Source organism: Eurosta solidaginis, chromosome 1 (assembly GCF_040869045.1).
Source record: "Eurosta solidaginis isolate ZX-2024a chromosome 1, ASM4086904v1, whole genome shotgun sequence".
Taxonomy (NCBI): domain Eukaryota; kingdom Metazoa; phylum Arthropoda; class Insecta; order Diptera; family Tephritidae; genus Eurosta; species Eurosta solidaginis.
Genome location: NC_090319.1, coordinates 14,597,537 through 14,612,294, shown reverse-complemented (window position 1 = coordinate 14,612,294; position 14,758 = coordinate 14,597,537). Strand labels below are relative to the sequence as shown.

The 14,758-nt window shown below is 39.6% G+C and overlaps 1 protein-coding gene across 16 annotated transcripts in view; it reads right to left on the bottom strand.

Moving 5' to 3' along the window:
* LOC137249585 (dipeptidase 1) overlaps positions 1-14,758 on the bottom strand; it is a 704,181-nt gene that overhangs the window by 363,153 nt on the left and 326,270 nt on the right. The window lies entirely within an intron of this gene.

Genomic DNA, 14,758 nt, shown 5'->3' with positions numbered 1-14,758 from the left:
CGTATACAACTACCACCACTCCCTTTTAAAACCCTCATCAATACCTTTCTTTTGATAACCTTATTGTACTAACAAATTCTAGGGCCACCCCTGGTCCATCTTTATGGCGATATCTCGAAACGGCGTCCACCTATGGAACTAAGGATTACTCCCTTTTAAAGTACTCATTAACGCCTTTTATTTGATACCCATATCGTGCAAACAAATTCTAGAGTCAACCCTGATCCACCTTTATGGCGATATCCCTAAATGGCGTCCACCTATAGAACTATGGCCCACTCCCTCATAAAATACCCTTTGATGACTTTCATTTGATACACATGTCATACAAATACATTCCAGGGTTATCCTAGGTTCATTTTCCTACCTGGTTATTTTCCCTTATGTTGTCACCATAGCTCTCAACTGAGTATGTAATGTTCGGTTACACCCGAACTTAACCTTCCTTACTTGTTATATATAGATGATATATTAGTGTGGCTGAACATTGGTAATTTTATGAAAAGTATGGACACCAAGGAATCGGGCACTTTCGTAAACCTATGAACATACGAAACCCAAACCAATTCAAAATGCATAGTTCAATGTCAAAAACTCGACTAGTAAATCGATCCAAGTAAAAATGTCATTTGTAAATAATGGAGATGCCATAACGAAATGTACTTATTGAGCATGTTAACATATTCATTCCGTATGTTCGGAATATTCATCTCCATTTAAGAATTTTTGGAATCGGTTTATATTTGGAATGTTATGTTCATATATTTGGACCTCATGAGGTAGCATCGAACGATTGTGTTCCGAATATTCTAAATTACAGTTTATCTGGAACACTTCCATAAATACCTAACGCAAAAGAGCTTTACGAAATTTTAGAATAAAAAGTAAATACTCCCTCTGTAGCAGGACCGCTCAAAAGCTTAACCCTTCTGCCAAAGTCAAGGCCGAAATATAAAGTTCTAAGTCAATAAGCCATTTTCTTTAATTTTTTTTCTTTTTACCAATTCATTGCGGTTGCTGAGTAGATTCTTACTACATGCCGGCTGCCAATTCGAAATCGCTCTATCTCAGAATACTTTTCAAAAATTTTCCATTTCATGATTTGTCACAAAAACGCTCTATATCAGAATTAGGTTGAAGAACGCCTTATCCCCCTCTTATGTCAAAATGGGAAAATGTATTGAACTTATGCTCAGGTAGGGAGTTCTTGAAACAAATTTTGAGATAATGTACATTTGAATAAAATTCTGACGTACGGCAGCCAAATTCTGAAAGAATAACCAAACCAACATAACTCTATATCAATTCACGAAATATTTAGTAGCAAATAAATTATTTCCTCCAAAACCTGTTGGCATTTACAAATCTATTATCACTACTAATAAAAGGTACATTTCTACTACAAGTTTCGCTGAAGGGGATTGATTTATTCCCCGTTTTCCTTACTTCCTAAAAGCAACCCATCCAGATTTTTAAATTTGCTCTATCATCATTGGAGAACAAATCTTTAGTAATTGAATCATGACTCAACCCATTTAACCTTGAGTAAAGTTTTGGTTAGATGTGCCTAATTAAAATTTCAATGTCCTTAATGATGAAAAATTTAAATTATTTATACACGTTTTTAAAATGACATTTCTATAGAAATTTCTTATTATATTTCCTTTGTGTTTTTATGACAAAAAAAAGCGTGCACTTAATTAGTTTCACCAGTTTCAGCAACCCGTCCAGATTTTTAAACCTTTCATAAAAATAGGGCTTACACTTTCTTTTCGAACACAAGCGAGATTTTCGGGAACCGATAAATCGAGAACTCGTCTTCTGGCGAGATTCTCGTGTCTCGAAGTACTCGTAAATCTTCCGAGCTTCTCGACATAAACTTAATTGCTGTATGGGCAGTATCCATACACTTAGTTTTTTTTACTTGTGAATTTTTTGTTGATTATATTGCTTTCCAATGATATTTAACTCAAAACGTATTTATTATACATATAATTTTGTTCACAATAATTTATTTTTTTAATGAGACATAGAGAACAAGGCTTCTCGCGAAATTCTCGAATCTCGAAATGCTCGCAACACTCGCGAGCTTCTCGATTTTCAATTCAGTCGCTGCATTGGCAATATTCTATACATTTCGCTGTTTTTAGTTGTGGTTTTGTGGAAATTTTCGCTTGTGCTCCAGAAGAAATCATAAGCTCTATATAAAACAGCCGATGAATCGATTAAATTGAATGTCGAGAAGCTCCCTTACGAGTAATTCGAGATTGGAGAATCTCGCTAGAACGCGAGACCCGTGAGCAATCTCTTCTCGAACAGGTTCGAGGAATCGTAAGCTCTACATAAAAATGAAATGGTATATTAACTTCGTCACGAATCTCAAAATTGTAAGTCCATAACGGAGAATAGATAGACCCACCATTAAGTGTACCGAAATTATCAGGATGAAGAGCTGATTTGATTTAGCCATGTCCGTCTATCCGTCTGTATGTTCCTATGCAATCTATTCCCTCAATTTTTGAGATATCTTGATAAAATTTGGTGAGCGGGTATATTTAGGTGTCCTATTAGGCATTTGTCGGAACCGGCCGGATCGGACACCTATAGCAAATCTGAGGGGATATAAAACCGATTTTGCATAAAAAGACGATTTCTGTCATATTTCCTCAATTTATCAGATTGAACCTTCAAATTTCACCAAATGCTTACGTATATAGCATATATTGTTGTCTGAAGAAGTCATAGAGATCGGTGATATATGTAGTATATATCTCATACAACCGATTGTTCAAATAAGAAACTTTTCGCAATTTCTGCCCCATTTTAACATTTAGAAGCTTCAAATTTCACAAAATTCTTACGCTTACATCATATATTATTGAAATAAGTAATTCGTGGTCATAGTTTTTACATGCAGACCACAAAAAACGTGAAACTTTACATCCTCTCACGAAGACCAACCTATTTTACTTACTTTATATTAGGCCGGTTGAATGTTTGTCCGCTTTTCAAACAAATCTTGCAATCGATTTTTAAGTAATTTCTCATTGAGCTACAAACGTGAAACTTTACACGTAGCTTAGAACACCGTGACAACGCAAAAAAAGGAAAAAAAACCGTTAGGTGGCGCACGGATCGAAATAATTAGATAAGAATTTGAAAATTCTCAAACCAGCTTTTAAGTAACTTCACGATGAGCTAGAGACTTGAAATTTCAAACTTAATTCAGAGGTCGATGACAGCCGATGACACGATACAAAAAGATTCGCTTGGGGGCGCACGGGATGAGATATTTACAAAAATCGTACGAGACGGAGGGAATTTTGGGATTTAATTTTTATGTAAGTTCTCATTGAGCTACAACTGTAAAGCTTCACAGATAGGATAAGACGCCGAGAAAATGTAAGAAAAGGAGAAAATAAAAATAAAATAAAATATTGCTAAGCACCTCATTTAATAAATGCATAAATGGGCAAGAATCAGCGAATAATGTCTCCTTATATAAAGAAATATTCTTGCTAAACTTTGATTTTTAAATTTTGACATAGAGATTGCACAAATAGTTATGAGAAGTAAAAATATAAAAGTGGAGCGCAATTGATTGACTAATAATATCTCCCTTCCTACCAACATTCCAATCCAAGTAATGTGCGCTCCACTTTTATATTTTTACTTCTTATAAACACATTTGCAATTTCTATGTCAAAATTTAAAAATCAAAGTTTAGCAAGAATATTTCGTTATATAAGGAGACAGTTTTTGCTGATTTGTGTGCAGCTATATAAAGGAAGTGCTTAAAATTCTTTTATTTTTTTTTTAATTTTATATTTATCTTAAAAAGCGCTTAGGTATGTACATCTGTTCACTACATATTTCTTACCTTATACAGCCGATTATTTGGATATTATGAATACAATTATTGTTCAGCTCCATTCATGAAAGGAATGAAGTCTTCGGCCCAGCCGAAGACAGTCCCACTCTTACTTGTTAAATTTGCGTGTGTCAAAGCTCTGTCTCATTGGAGAACAAACCTCAAGTAATTGAATATTAACTCAACCCATTTAACCTTGAGTAAATTTTTGGCTAGAAGTGCCTAATTAAAATTTCAATGCCCTTAATGATGAAAAATACAAATTATTTATACACGTTTTTAAAATGACATTTCTATAGAAATTTCTTATTATATTAGCTTTGTAAATATTTTTATGAAAAGAACAAAAAGTACACTTAATTAGTATCGTGTGTTTCCAAACTTCTAATATGTTCTATCGTATACCGTCACATAACCAGAACAGTGAAATAACTTTTGAGTAACAACACTGCTCGAACTTAAGTGGAATGACATAATCAATGACTTGTTGAAAGGGTTAATGAGACTTTAACTTTTTTATGTGTTTGCAAGGGAATGTAGGGTCCCACAAAGGGAAAAATAACTTTATGAGGTGGGTTTTGTCGAAGGATGAGGTAACGCTCAGTCTATCCAGAGTTCAGTAAAGATCGCACAAACCGCTACTGAGCAAGTAAGGAAGGCTAAGTTCGGGTGTAACCGAACATAACACACTCAGCTGCCAAATTAAAGCTTGCAAACCTTTTAAATTACCTTCCTTTAAAAGTGGGCCGTGCCATGCCCATTGTCCAAAGTTTTACTAATTTTCTAATATGCGTCATAAGGTCAACCCACCTACCAAGTTTCATAAGTTTATCCATCTTTGGTAATGAATTATCGCAATTTTTCGGTTTTTCGAAATTTTCGATATTGAAGAAGTGGAGGTGGTTATGTTCCGATTTCGTTCATTTCAAATAGCGATCTGAGATGAGTGCACAGGAACTTACGTACCAAATTGCAAAAAGATGCCTCAAAATTTACTCAAGTTATCGTGTTTACGGGCAGATGAATGGACGCACGTTGGGGTATTTGATCAATCTAGCTGGCCAAAATTAAAACAGCAGTTATTTCTGTTCAAGAAGTGATTGTCTAACTTCATTGTTATGAAAGGAAATATTTGACAGTAAATTATTGGTGTTCCGCGCAGAATTACTATGGATCGGGCCCCCGGTTTCGGATGGACCCGTAGCCATTTTTTGACATTACATGAAGTATGTCAATATGGGTATCAAACGAAAAGTATTTTACTCCGAATTTCCATTGTGATTTTTTGGAAGGGTTTCCGCTTAGGGTTGCCACTTCACCTTCTTTTTTATACTCAGTTGAGCAGAGCTCACAGAGTATATTAAGTTTGATTGGATAACGGTTGGTTGTACATATATAAAGGAATCGAGATAGATATAGACTTCCATATATCAAAATAATCAGGATCGAAAAAAGATTTGATTCAGCCATGTCCGTCCGTCCGTCCGTCCGTCCGTCCGCCCGTTAACACGATAAGACTTGAGTAAATTTTGAGGTATCTTGATGAAATTTGGTATGTAGATTCCTGGGCACTCATCTCAGATCGCTATTTAAAATGAACGATATCGGACTATAACCACGCCCACTTTTTCGATATCGAAAATTTCGAAAAACCGAAAAAATGCGATAATTCATTGCCAAAGGCGGTTAAAGCGATGAAACTTGGTAGATGGGTTGACGTTATGACGCAGAATAGAAAATTAGTAAGATTTTGGACAACGGGCGTGGCACCGCCCACTTTTACAAGAAGGTAATTTAAAAGTTTTGCAAGCTGTAATTTGGCAGTCGTTGAAGATATCATGATGAAATTTGGCAGAAAAGCTACTACTATTACTATATATGTGCTAAATAAAAATTAGCAAAATTGGATGAAGAACACGGCCACTTTTTAAAAAAAAATTTTTTAAATTCAAATTTTAACAAAAAATTTAATACCTTTACTGTATATAAGCAAATTAAGTCAAAATTCAACTCCTGTAATGATATGATGCAACAAAATACAAAAATAAAATAAAATTTCAAAATGGGCGTGGCTCCGCCCATTTTCATTTAGTATGTCTAGAATACTTTTAATGCCATAAGTCGAACAAAAATTTACCAATCCTTCTCAAATATGGTAGGAGCATAGATTCTGTGACGGTAACTGTTCTCTGTGAAAATGGGCGAAATCGGTGGAAGCCACGCCCAGTTTTTATACACAGTCCACCGTCTGTCCATCCGCTCGGCCGTTAACACAATAACTTGAGCAAAAACCGATATATCTTTACTAAACTTAGCCCACCTACTTATCTTAACTCACTTTATCTTGGTACAAAAAATGGCCGAAATCCGACCATAACCACGCCCACTTTATCGATATCGAAAATTACGAAAAATGAAAAAAATGCCATAATTCTATATCAAATACGAAAAAAGGGATGAAACATGGTGTTTAGGCCCAATGCCTAACTTTTACCTGATTGACGGCGCCCCTCCCTAATGTTTTAATAATATTTCCAGCCACCCACACTCACGCCTACATTTGTGTGCATGCATGCACATGCATGCGTTTCATACACATGCACGTGTGTGTGTGCAGGTTGTCAGCACCCATGCACGTATATGTGGGGGTGGTTGTATGTGTGGCCTTTCCCCTCCTTAACACCAGAGGACTTTTTCGCGGCTTAGCGGTTGTCCTCAACGGGATAACCGGTCTCTTTTTCGATCGACCGCCAACCAGCACACATCTCAAGGATCACCATCGTCACTTAAAGCGCCAAGGTAATATTGTATCAACACTGTATATCTTATATTGCATCACTCTAAATTAAAGTATTATTTTATAACGAGGAATTCCTCCTGTGTTTTTATTTATTTCTTTTGAGCGAACCATCCACTCCAAGATCGACCCGTGTGCGCCTACCCACTGCCGGTTCCAGACGCACCCAGGCCGAACATTGGTCCTCCTCACCAGGAACTAAAAGCGCCTCTTTGTTATACAGTCCACAACACAGCACAATTTATCAACCTCAAAAACTTTTGCCGAAGGATTTTGCCTACTACAAAACTTGCGAATTGCCACAAAAACTCATCAAAGGATTTATTTGCCAAACACAACAGCGAGAAAAGTGGGATTATATTATATTATACAAATACCGGAGCCACAGCACAAAGAGAAGTAAGTGTTATATTTCTTGCCATTTTTTTTTAAGTGTTATTGAAGAAAAATAAAGAAAACACCTGTGTTGTGCGCGAAATATTGAAATCGAGAAGAAGTGTAAAAAGTGAAATTACTTAGTGGGCACCACTTGATTTGTTAATTTATTTCAGTCCTTGTGATTATCTGGTCTATCCCCCCACCAGTGGTAAGGTTTTCCAGACACAACACAAGGAAGAGGGTAACCTAACCTCACTTTCCGCACCATACTAAATAGGTTTTTGTTGTTGTTTATTTGCACATCACAAACACGAAATCAAGTTCAATTTAATTTAATTAATCCGGTGCTCACTTCACTTTTTAAACACTTTTTACACTTTTTTCTTGCGCTTAGTTTCGTATATTGCACGCATTTTTTCACTTTCTCAAAAATACACCCATTATTTGTGGAGGTGGCGAGTGGTCCCTTTTTTTGTTGTCGCTGCTGTGACAAAAAGTCCATAAAATAAACCCTTTTTGTTGTCGCTACCAAGACAAAAAGTCTGCAATAAACAAAGTAAATAATAAACTCGAAGTTCAATAGTTTTTATTTAGGGCTGGGCAGGCATATTAACTCAGAAGAGTTCTATTTTTCTAATCGGAAATTTTCTCGTTAATAAACGTAAATAAAACAATGGAAACCTACATCCGTTTAGCAGAATCAATCGCAGAGTTTGATAAAGATTACAGCCTTATTCCGGAGAGCGACCATAGCAAACACACCCTTGCAATACAGCAGGAAGAGTTGCGGCTCTTGTGGAAGAAGGTAAAGTCTGCGTTTGATTCGCTATTGGGATCTGATGAGGTGTCAGCGGATGACGTTATGGCGATCAGAAAGAAGCAAAAGGCAGCATACGCAATCTACGTGCGATGTTCAGCGTCTATATCTGCTGAGGCAGAAAAATATAAGAAGGATGAAAAGAACGTCAACCCTGAGCAAGAACCTCATGGGCATAAAATTCGCCTCCCTGCTTGCGATACGGAAGTTTTTAAAGGGGATTATCTGTCTTGGCCAACTTTTCGCGACCTTTTCACGGCAATATATATAAACAATTCTAGTTTGAAAGGGGTGGAAAAGTTATTCCATCTCAACAACAAAACGCAGGGCGAAGCAAAAGATATCGTTAAAAAATGCCCTCTCACAAATGAAGGTTTCGAGATGGCCTGGAAAAACTTGTGTGAAAGATACGAAAACAAACGTATCTTAGTTAACACACAACTACAAATTTTATTTAACTTAAAAAAGGTAGAAAGTGAGTGTGGCAGTTCAATAAAAAAGCTGCAAAATGATATAAATAATTGTATTTCGTCCCTCAAATGCCACAAAATTGACACTTCCAATTGGGATGCAATCCTGACCTATCTATGCTCAACCAAGTTACCAGAGAGCACGCTGGCTCTTTGGGAGCAAAGTATAGACCATAAAATGGACATATCCAAGTGGGAGGATATGGATAAATTCCTGTCTAATCGGTTTCAGACACTTGAAACAGTGTCTGGTTTTACAGGGCATGCCACTTCGAAAGTGCAAAAACCAAACGCGTCGCGACAATCGTCAGAAACCCCTACGAAAAGACTTGGTGCTTTTCAAACGAAAGTATCCAAGCAAACAATAAAATCAATTTGTAAAATGTGTAAATCCCCTGAACACAGATTACGCAACTGTTCACGCTTTTGCGAGTTAACCCCTCCTGAAAGGATTAAATTCATAAAATCTACGAGTGGTTGTCTGAATTGTCTATCCCCAGGACACACAGTGACCAGATGCACCAGTTCCTACAACTGCAATACGTGCCACTCTCGTCACCATACGCTCCTGCATGCGGATACCCTACAGAAAAACACCACCTACAACCCGCCCCAACACTCCTACGATAATAGGCCCTCTACTTCTAGACAGGCATTAGCGAGACAGGAATCAGAAAAACCAGGTTCAAACGGGAACAAAAATGTGACATCCTGTCATACGAATTCCAGCACAGGTGTGCTATTAGGAACTGCTCGCGTACACATTCGCCATAATGGTACCGACTTCTCCGCACGGGCATTAATTGATTCAGGGTCTGAATGTTCCTTTATAACTGAAAGACTGAAACGCAGAATCAATTTGCCAGCGAGAAAAATGCATGCCCAAGTTTCAGGCATCACAAATGCGGTGTCAGCTCAGGTGAAAGAGGCATCCAAAATTGAATTACGTTCACCAGTGGATGCCTGCTTCAGCCTGACTACACCCGTTCTAGTCCTAGCCAAACTCACTGGGAATCTTCCATCCTGCCATATCAACGCCATGACTATGCAGGCATTCCCAGACTTGGTTTTGGCAGATAAAAGGTTCTACATCAACGAAGACGTAGACCTCATACTTGGAGGAGACATATATCCCCAAATTATACTGAGCGGTCTGAAAAAGAATGTACTAAATACACTTTTGGCCCAAGAGACAGTGTTCGGTTGGATACTAACCGGTCGCATCGAAGCACCGAGTCCAACGAAGAGCATCATGTCATTCTACAACGAGGTTGCGTTGGACAACCAATTAAAAGCTTTCTGGGAGGTAGAAAATGTTCCCAAAAACAAAATGCTGAATGAAGAAGAAAGGTATTGTGAACAATTATTTAAGGACACAACAAAACGTGATGAAAGTGGAAGATATACAGTTTCGCTACCATTCAGGCAGGATTACCCTGAGAATATTAAATTAGGACCGTCCCTAAAGCGTGCATGTTCACAATTCTTCAGAAATGAGGGGCGATTACTGAAAAACCAAGATTTAGGAAAAGAGTATGTTCGGGTGTTGTCAGAATACGAAACACTTGGACATATGAGAAAAATTAAGAATAATATACCATCCGACGATTCGGATAATTATTTCCTGCCCCACCACGCCGTTGTAAAGGCGGAAAGTACCACTACCAAGGTGCGCGTCGTCTTCAACGCGTCAAGTCCGACGGCAAATGGAATTAGTCTAAACGACATACTCCACCCAGGTCCAGTGCTCCAAGCAGACTTGCCTATTTTAATTTTACGTTGGCGACTGTATCGCTTCGTCTTTAATAGCGACATCGAAAAGATGTATAGGCAAATTTGGGTGAACGAAAATCACACCAAATTTCAACGGATTGTCCATCGAACATCCCCCAACGAACCCATCAGTCTTTACGAACTAAAGACTGTCACCTTCGGTGTAAACTGCGCCCCCTACCTCGCGATACGGTCACTTCTACAATTGGCTGATGATGTAGAAAATACCCACCCAATAGCATCGGGTATACTACGCGAAAGTATGTATGTCGACGACGTTTTATCGGGAGGGCATACAATAGCGTCAACTATCAAAGCAAGAAACGAGATTCGCGATGCATTACACTCAGCTGGCTTTCCATTGCGCAAGTGGACATCAAATTGTGAGGAAATCCTTCAGGACATCCCCAAAACGGATCTACTCAGCGAGGACTTCCTAGCGTTCGAAGAGGCTAGCTCGGTGAAGGCACTCGGAATACGATGGAACGCGCATTCAGACATGTTTTACTTCACCGCAGGAGTTTTAAGGAATGGCGAGATCATCACCAAACGCGCAATCCTATCCGCTATAGCCAAACTTTTCGACCCTTTAGGCTGGCTTGCACCAATGGTCATAGTAGCAAAAATACTAATGCAGAACATCTGGTTAGAGGGCACCGGGTGGGATGAACCTGTCTCCCCAACTACCTTAGAACGGTGGGAAAATTTCACCCAACACTATAGCGAAATAGATAACATTAGGATACCGCGGTGGGTAAATTTTTCACCGGAAGACGACATAGAAATCCACGGCTTCTGTGACGCTTCCGAGAAAGCATATGCGGCAGCGGTATACATGCGCGTAAAAAGAGACGATCAGTTTTTCATTCACTTACTCTTAGCAAAAACCAGAGTAGCTCCCGTGAAAACCATCTCGCTACCACGTTTAGAACTCTGCGGCGCCGTGCTTCTCGCAGAAATGATGGAATCAATATTCCGAAATATTCATTTGGGACCCGTAAAAGTTCACCTCTGGACGGATTCAACCATCGTACTCGCATGGATAAGAAAGCCGCCCTGTTCCTGGTCAACCTTCGTCGCACACCGAATCACTAAGATCATCGATATGGTCGGTAGCAAGGACTGGCTTCACGTGGACTCGGAATCTAATCCAGCGGATCTAGGAAGCAGAGGACTACTTGCATCAGAGTTGACCAACAATTCGTTGTGGTGGCAGGGACCTTCTTGGCTGCAAGAAGACAATTCCCACTGGCCAGCACAAGAGACCGAATACAAAACGTCCGTTGAGGAGAAGAGGGCACAAACATATGCCACGACAAGGGTAGATCATGTAGATATTCTCGACCGTTTTTCAAATTTACCCAGGGCTTTAAAGGTTCTTTCCTATGTTAGGAGATTTTATAAACGAACTCACCCAAAAACTAAAGCAATGTTCCACGAAAGGTCGTGCATAATCTCAGCCGATGAGATTAAGGCAACGACTCAAGCATTAATACGAGTCTGCCAGAAACAATTTTACGGGACAGAATATTTAAAATTGAAAAATAGGGAACCTATCGATCGAAAGAGTGAAATACTGTCACTCAACCCATATATCGACAAAGATGATATTATTAGAACAGGGGGGCGGCTAGGGGCTTCAAAGGACATGTCATACAATGAGCGTCATCCGATCATCTTGCCGTACAATTGTAGGCTGTCTCGCCTTACAGTTATGATGGCTCATCATGACTCCCTTCATGGCGAGAACCAGCTCATGCTCCGTCTTATCCGAACCCAATACTGGATACCGAATGTCAAGACAATGATCAGAGCCATCATCCACAAGTGCAAAACCTGCATTATTCACCGAAAGCAGGTACAGTCCCAACTTATGGGGACCCTTCCCTGCGAACGGACTACTTTTACCCGCGCGTTCACCAATACCGGGGTAGACTTTGCAGGGCCTTTCGACATCAAAAGCTACCGCGCTAGGGGATGTCGACTGTCAAAAGGCTACGTATGCCTTTTTGTCTGCTTTTCCACTAAGGCCATCCATTTAGAAGCCACTAGTGACCTTAGTACCCCAGGCTTCCTCGCGGCCTTTTCGCGTTTTATCGCGAGAAGAGGATGTCCGAAGAACATCTACTCCGACAATGGTACGAACTTTGTCGGAGCTTCCAGATCTCTACGATCGGAATTCAAAGCCTTCCTGGCAGAAAGCCGAGACAAAACAGTCTCCAAGTATAGCCATCAAGCATTAACTTGGCATTTTATTCCCGCTGGCGCTCCACATATGGGCGGCTTGTGGGAAGCGGGAGTGAAGAGCTTCAAAAGCCACTTCAAAAAGATCGCTTCTCCCCACAAATATACTATGGAGGAGTTCCAAACACTTTTGTGCCGGATTGAGGCGTGCCTCAACTCGCGCCCTCTCAGTCCGGGGTCGAATGACCCAACGGACCTGGAACCACTAACCCCAGGACATTTCCTAACGGGCAGCCATCTTCTGGCGCCGCCAGAACCGATTGTGAACGAAAGCCCGGCCTCCATAGTAAACAGATGGCAGAAGCTCAAGGCCCTCCATCAAACCTTCTGCCTTCGTTGGAAAACTGAATACCTTTCCGAACTTCAAAAACGAGTGAAGTGGAAACAGTCAAAGCAAAATCTTAAAGTGGATGATCTAGTTGTCATCAAAGAGGACAACTTATCTCCCAACGAATGGAGGTTAGGCAGAGTCGTCAACGTACACCCCGGCGAAGATAACCGAGTACGTGTAGTCGACCTCATAACCGAGAAGGGTCAAGTCAGACGACCTTTGGTCAAACTGATCCTTCTTCCCACGGAGATAGATTGTGCGAGGACCAAAAGCTTCGCTTAACAATCCCCCCCGTTCCTCCACATCCCTCCGTTCAAAAAAAAAAAAAAAATTCTATTTTTTCATTTAAAAAAAAAAACCATCCCACTTACTCGTTATTCCATAACGAGTATACCAGAGAAGCCTTTACGCAGACCCTCGGTCTGCCACAGAAAACAAGGGCACTCGGCCCATAATCCTTTTAAATTTTTAAAATTTCAAAACCCAGCGCTCGTTCACCGAAACAAGGCCAATCAACCACCCTAATGCAGATCTCCATCTGTCACCAAACACTTATTGTTAATTTTCAAAATCAAACCCCAATTCACTCGCTCACCCCGAGCGAGGACAACAGAAAAGCCTACCGCAGAAGGGCGAACCGATCTGCCACAGAACACAGCTGCACTCGTTGCCGCGCAACGAGACACATCGCAAGCCTACCACTGATGAGAAAAATCATCTGCCCCAGATATTAGCAGAGTTAAATTCCTTATATGGTTAGAAATTCTAATTAAGTCCATCCATACATACATATGTTCGCTGCCCACTTAAATCTGTTGGCTTACGCCGCCTGGTCACGCTTAAAATGCGTCGTGAACACAAAGATAATCTTTACATATCATCGCCACACAACATAATTGAGCAACGTCACAATGGTGTAAATTGCGCAACCGCCTTGAACAATAACAACGCACAGAAAAATAGTAGAACCCATAAATCCATAAAAGTAGGTGTTTAAAAAACACCCGAGCATGTTTAAGCTGTTAAATATGCGAAAGAAGAGATAGAATCAGACAAATTCTAAATATTCTCGCGGAAAAATTCCTCCAATTCTTTTCTCCTAGGGAGAAGAATAATTGGGGAATAGGAATTTCGAATTTTCAACGTCAGCTGGTTTGTGAATTGAAATTTCGTTGCGCATTTCTTATTTCTTTAAAAAAAAAAAAAAAAAAAAAAAAAAAAAATTGAAAAGTTTAATTATTTTTGCGAATTTGGTTGAAACTAAGAAATAAAGTATAAACAATGCACAGTATTGCATTTCATGTGTTATTCACTGAAATGAGTAATGAATTTGTGCCAAAGCAACATCAACAGAGGAGCATAAGAAGGAGGCAGCAGGGGGTTGCATGCTTTCGTCCAGCAAAACAATTTTCCAGGGCCAAGTCGAGTTGAGTTCGCCTTTCGCCATATGCCGAAATCTATTTAAGCCTTCTTAAAAATCCCTGCGGAATTTCTGGATGGTTGCATCAAATACACCAAGAGCTCTTACGATGCTTATGATATACTTTTCTACTTAAAATAGAGAATATTGTGGTAGAATGTACATACATATTTTAGCACAAATTTGTACAAATAAGTGTTCTTTCTTAAAAGAACCGATTTCCTTTAACTATTTGGATGCATTCCCTTTAATTTAACAAGTGAGAAGAAAAACAAACTATGAAATGGCAACGAAATCTCCCTCACATTCATAATACCTACTTTTCTCCCATAACCGGTCTCCGCCTTTTCGAACATTGTTCAGAATAGGAGGAAAGAGAGAAGTGGAAAAAAAACTCACGAGGAATTTTTATTTAGAATACGAGGAATGGGCGAAAGAAAAGGTCGCACGGTTTTTTGTTCAGAATTGGGCTGAATATGAAATGTAAAACCACTTACCAAATACGTATCCCAAATCCAATGCAACCGCCAAAGCCACCGGAGTGCGACTTGCTCCATGGAGTGAATGCCCTACGATCACAGCAGCGCCACATTGGACAACGAAAGCATTGGGTGCATGATAGTCTAGCAGTCAGGAACAACACTAAAGTCAAAGGGT